Here is a 6014-nt window from a genome sequence, read left to right as displayed (position 1 = left end):
GGCCTAATAGAGAAGTGAATAATCTCAGCCCACAAAATTTCTAAAAACCCACGAAGAAGATAGGCCCAATAAAAAGTTTAAGTCCACTGAGATATTGGGTATTTCATCCAACAATCCACTAACTGGTTCTTCTTGAAAATGGCCTAGTTCTTCGCTGAAACGGACAAAAATATATATATTTCGTTGACCAGAATAGATTTTGTTGACTCAATGTTTGGAATGGGTTTTTTCGTGAGATACCAGGACAAAAAACACAGGTTTTTCGCAGGTATGGTTTCTTAGTTGGTGTAAAAGTTGGTAAAGAGTTGGTAAACTTTTGAACTGACAGAGTATAGGTTTCTTAGTTGGTGAAAGCAAGAATAATCCGGTGACTTTTCCGGTTAAAATAACTCACCGGAAAGTATGGCGAAACAGAATTTTGCAGGAAATTTGAAGAAAAACCCAAGTTTTAACATGTCTTCATGTGTCAAAACAAGGTTTTTGTGAAAATTTTTTGCAAACAACAACAAGCTTTCTGAAAAGTTTTAACTCATTTTATCTTTTAAAACAAACTTGAAAATCCAGTTTCAAACACAAACAAAGTTACCAAACCTTCAAAGATTTTGTGCGAAAAACACGACACTAGCTCGGTTTTAAAAAGGATCTAGTAATCTTAACCTTGCTATTAGACACACCCGCAAGTGCGGAATCCGAACGGGTATGCAACCGAGACAAGAACACGAGATATAAGAACAAGTTTCAACGTTAAAGCTCAGTATATTATACCAAAGAGTTTGTTTACACAGGATAAGACAAGATAACACTCACACAAACCCACTGTATTCTCACTATGTTCTCTGTGTTCTAAGGTGTGTGTTCCTGATTATCTGATCTGCAAAAGGTGCTACTTCATCGCTATCGCTACGTAGCATATAGGTACCTTGTCGCTATTCGCTATCCATAACTATGGTTTTTGTTGATGGTAGTGGTGGTGGTGTGTTAGATTATTTGTTATTTATTTGCTCATGTTATAGTCCAATATGTAGCCCACTGGGCCTGAGGGTTTACTTAGAGGAGGTTCCTTCCTCTATATATAATTTCGTATCTTGTCTTTGCGTGTCCCTAATTTGCCTCATTGTTATTTGTTGTTGTCGCGGCTATTCAATCAACCACTACATTTTCAACGTCACGTGTTTGCAATTTCCGGTATATGTTCTACCATCTCATTTTTTGTTGAATGTTTACCTTTTTTCTTGTTGAATTATCTTTCATAGATTTCTTAGTTAAAACCTTTTGGCCTTGTTTCATCTCAGATTTAGGGTTACAAAATCTTGTTTGATTGTTACAAATTCAATGTAACTTCTTTTTTACTTCAGTGTACACATCAGATATTTTATTCCCAAATTTGATTATTTTGCCTAAATTTTGTTTAACCTAGTCTAATCTGCTTTGAGTTTTTGCTTTTAGTTGATTCGGTGTGATCTAATCAGTTTGATTTGGTTAATCAACATTACTATTTGGATTTTACATGCGGTAAGTTTGATAAATTAGTTTTTGTGCTCTATCACGAGTTAACGCTTTTAAGAATTGTAGTGCTGTAAAAATCGGTTGTAGGAGGCGGTTAATCGCTAATTGCTGGGCTGTAGATGCAATTTCAACTAATTGGCCCCTAAAACTACAAATCGGTCAAAGACAGTCAAAATCGATCAAATTTGGTTTAAATTGGTCAAAATCTTTGAAGTATTTGAAAAACTATACTTATCAATCCAATTAGGGAGGATTTGCTAGAGCTGCACTTCTATGTGGACTTTATCCAAGATAAGGGTTTGTAGAGACATAGGATTAAGGTTAAGGAATCTTAAGAAATGGTACATTTGGGTCTTAGCTATGTGGTAGAGGCTTATATTTCCTTCCTTGAACGTCATTTGGGTCTTAGCTATGTGGTCGTCTCTCAAAGCAGTCTCTATATCCCTGGGGATAGATAGAGGGAAGGATTGGCTACTTCTCACTCTCCCCAAACCCTATCAATAGCTTTGCTATATGTGGGATTTACTAGGTACATATTTTGTTGTATACTTATTAATCCAATAGATTAATAAGTTTAAAAAGTTATACACACACATAAAATTCCATTCCTATTAATCGCTAATCGGTGCCCCACCGCTCGACTAGCGCCTAGCTATTTTTGTAAAACCATGAACAGTTGCATTCTTGCATGAAAATCTGTAATTGATTTCACATAGGGTAATGTGCTTCTAACAACCTTGAGAAGGGGGTTTATATTGTCATCTTTCTGGTAAGGGGTGATTAGAAGTTCTATGTGTTATGGATACACTGTAAACTGCAAATTATAGCAGAATAAAGAGAAAAAAAATGTTTTATTTTCTGTTGATTTACAATTTTGTCATAGGGAAACATATATTCATGGAATTAGTAAGCTTCAAATAGTTACAACCTTAGTGTTGTTCTTACAGGGAAAAATATTTATGAAAATAGAAACTCTTAACTTGTTGCTACCTTATTTTTCACTTTACAGATTTAGACCAATATCCAAATTATTATAACCATATATTTACAGTTATGGTTATATTCAAGGTGGGTTGTAGAAAGATTTTTATGAAGATGTTTACAATCTTAAAAATCTTCAAAGTGTTTCTTTGCTTTTTTGTTAGTGAGTGCATAACTTTTGCCATTTATATCAATCCCATCTTAAATTTTCAATCTTGTTAGATCAATATCATCTTGATAAACAATCAAAATGGAGTTTTTGTAAAATATAGTATGATTTGTCTAAACAATTAGTATAGCCCAGACTTTTGACTGTTTTCCCAAAGCATCAAACCATGGAAATATTCTGCCAACCTGCAAAAGTTTTACTATTTTGAGGCCATGCAATCATAATTTATGAAATAACTGAGGCATCTAATTATGATCACATGTTTACAAATATGCAATCATAATATCATAATTTATAAAACAAGACCGGTTTATCTTCCCTATATCAAATGACCATATGTGCATCCCTTGTTTTTTCATTCATTTAATGTGATTTACTTTGCAAGTGTAGGAACAGCAAACACAATGCATATGAATAGATACCAGAATGGTAATGCATCTAGCAGCAAGAGTTTGAAGACTTCTATCATCAGTAGTCTGTCATCATGGTCAAATCTTGACCACGACCTGCTCTTACCAATTTTGATGAAACTTGGACCCGTAGATTTCTTGGCATTCAGCGGGGTTTGCAAATCTTGGAGGTCACTAGCATTTGCTTGTTAGAAATCCGGACAGCGGAAGCCATCATCATAATCGACATCGTATCCGTGTTTGCGTGTGTGATTATGTATGAGTGTGTGTTTGTATACGGAGAACAACAGAAACACAGAGAAACATAAAATGGATATTATTGAAAATATCTTGGTAATTTAAAATGTTGACAGAGATTACATATATATACTCGGTCGATTGGTGTGATAACCGCCACTAACTATATTAACATAATAATAATAATAATGAATATAAATATGCTAAGTTTATATTCTAACACCATCCCCTAAACTTAGCATCGGTAATGGCTCGTCCATAGATCTGTTTTCTGTCATCGTTCTGTTGCTGATTCGTCCATAACTTGTCATGATTCGTCCATAGATCTGTTTCCTGTCGTCGTTCTGTCGCTAATCTGTTTCCTGTCGCTGATCTGTTTCCTGTCGCTATCCTTCTTCTTTTGTCGCTAACTGCCGTCGCTAAATCTGGATATCCTTTCTTCCTTTTTTGTTCTAATAAATCGATTTCGTGTTCTACTTTCATTAGAATCTCTTGCTTCCATTCTGCAAACTCGCGTGATTGCGGAGTCGTGCGATCGGGATTGGATTCTTGTCCGTCTCCATATCCCCTATTTTCCTTCTTCATCCGGGTGTGTCCGGAATTGTATATTCTTGATCGATTCTCTTCTTCTTCGTGATCATCCTTCGTTTCCTGTTCTTCATTCTTTTTATCCAGAACATCTTCACAGGCCATCCCATCTCTTTCGGAAACGTCTTCTTCTTTCCGTGTCATTATCTCGCCTGCATCTCCGTTATCATCGTGATGTCCCGATTCGTATTCCATTAATGCAATTTCGTATTGCATTTCCATTATTGCAATCTCTTGTTTCAAGATTGCAATCGCGCGTAATCGGGGACTCATATAATCGGAATCGCTATTTGTTTCTCGCCTCTTCCCGTGTTTGTTTTCCATCTTCTTCATCCGTATCTTCCCAGGATCACATAATTCTGATCCTAATTCTTCGTTTTCTAACCATGCGCTCTGATACCACTTGTTAGAAATCCGGACAGCGGAAGCCATCATCATAATCGACATCGTATCCGTGTTTGCGTGTGTGATTATGTATGAGTGTGTGTTTGTATACGGAGAACAACAGAAACACAGAGAAACATAAAATGGATATTATTGAAAATATCTTGGTAATTTAAAATGTTGACAGAGATTACATATATATACTCGGTCGATTGGTGTGATAACCGCCACTAACTATATTAACATAATAATAATAATAATGAATATAAATATGCTAAGTTTATATTCTAACATTGCTAACCTAAACAAGTTTATGGGTTCTAGACGACCCATGTCAGTATCTTTCTCTACTAGCACTAATAATGAGTGCTATTTAGAGGACTTTGAGGGAAGAAAATTCAAAACCATTCTTCCCCATTCTACTGGCAGTACTTGTGTTGGTCTAACATGCGGTTACTTGATCTTCTTCCGGAGCATAACCTGTGAGTTCTGGCTTGTGAATCCCCTCAGCAAGTGTGAACTTCACTTCCCTAATTTTCCCAGATCCTATAAGGTAGATACAAATCCATCAATCTTCAGGGGTATCCTTGTCTTTTCACCCTCCAGATCCCAGTGGGTTCTTGTAATCTCACAAAAGTTCACCAAAACAGTATTATATTCTGTATCTGGTAAACAAGCCACCTGGCGTTTTCTTTCCTTACCTTTCCCCATCATTGATATACATTCTTTCAATGGAAAGATGTATACAATTAGCAGCAGTTGTCAATTATATGAAGTGAGACTCAATGCAATGCCCAGTTTGACGCTACTTGCAATGAAGAATTTCCCAGAACGGGGACTCTTACGCCCGGAGTTTGTAAACTCGGGCAAAACTCTCTATGTGGTGAGTTGTATTGCACGAGATGTGTACGAGGCTTGTGAAATGGATTTTGAACAAATGGAATGCATGCGGATAGAAAAGCCGACAGTGGAAAATGCATTCTTTGTGGGTGATTGGAAAAGTAGTGCTGCTGTTAATCCTGACACTTGGGCCAAACGTCAGATGCGAAATGAAAGGCTTGGTTTGAAGGATAGTGATCAAAGTAAAATTAAAGGCAGGTGTTTGATTACCAACATGTGGTACTTCCCACATGAATGCTTTAATGCTAATCTCCTACAGTAGTTTATTAGAACTTTTTATGAGAACCGCCGTATGTCATGGTTTAAAGACTTTGTTTCCGAACCTGCTGTCATGGTTTAAAGACTTTGTTTCCGAACCTGCGGTTTAGGCGAACATAAATGTTATTGACATCTCTTTTATATGCCGTTTGTTGTCTTTTTTGCATTGTATTCTTGTGTTGGATGAGGAAGGGAAGGATCTGTTGGTCCTTTGGTTTGACCTTAGAAAGTTAACCTTATGTTTAAAGGGTCAGCATCTTAATATATGCATGGATATCCAGTTTGATTATGGTTTTACCCTTGCTTATGTAGGGGATCAACATTGGATCGGGTCGTTTTCCATATCACTAGAATGATCCGGTTTTTAAGAACTTGTACAATGTTCGTTTTGTGTAGATTGGCTTGTTGGGTCTAAACATGTGTTAACCAATTACACAGTTTTATTACTTTTCAAAGCACAAGTAATTTTCAAGTTTGACTATTTGGTCAGGTAAAGTCAAACATTCATAATTAGGCTATGGATGTGGGGGCATGTGTTGGGACATTATTTGTCACATAGCACCATTAATCATATTAGACAC

The 6014-nt window shown here is 36.4% G+C and overlaps 1 long non-coding RNA gene across 1 annotated transcript; it reads left to right on the top strand.

Annotated features, from left to right (window-relative positions):
- Positions 1–229: 229 nt before the first annotated feature.
- On the top strand, positions 230–3375 carry LOC110917049. Its single transcript, XR_002580270.2, has 3 exons — positions 230–848; positions 881–915; positions 3047–3375. It is a non-coding gene; the product is annotated as an uncharacterized LOC110917049 (long non-coding RNA).
- Positions 3376–6014: the final 2639 nt, after the last annotated feature.

The sequence above is a fragment of the Helianthus annuus genome, chromosome 16 (genome assembly GCF_002127325.2).
Source record: "Helianthus annuus cultivar XRQ/B chromosome 16, HanXRQr2.0-SUNRISE, whole genome shotgun sequence".
Classification (NCBI taxonomy): domain Eukaryota; kingdom Viridiplantae; phylum Streptophyta; class Magnoliopsida; order Asterales; family Asteraceae; genus Helianthus; species Helianthus annuus.
This window is presented reverse-complemented; position numbering and strand designations above follow the sequence as displayed.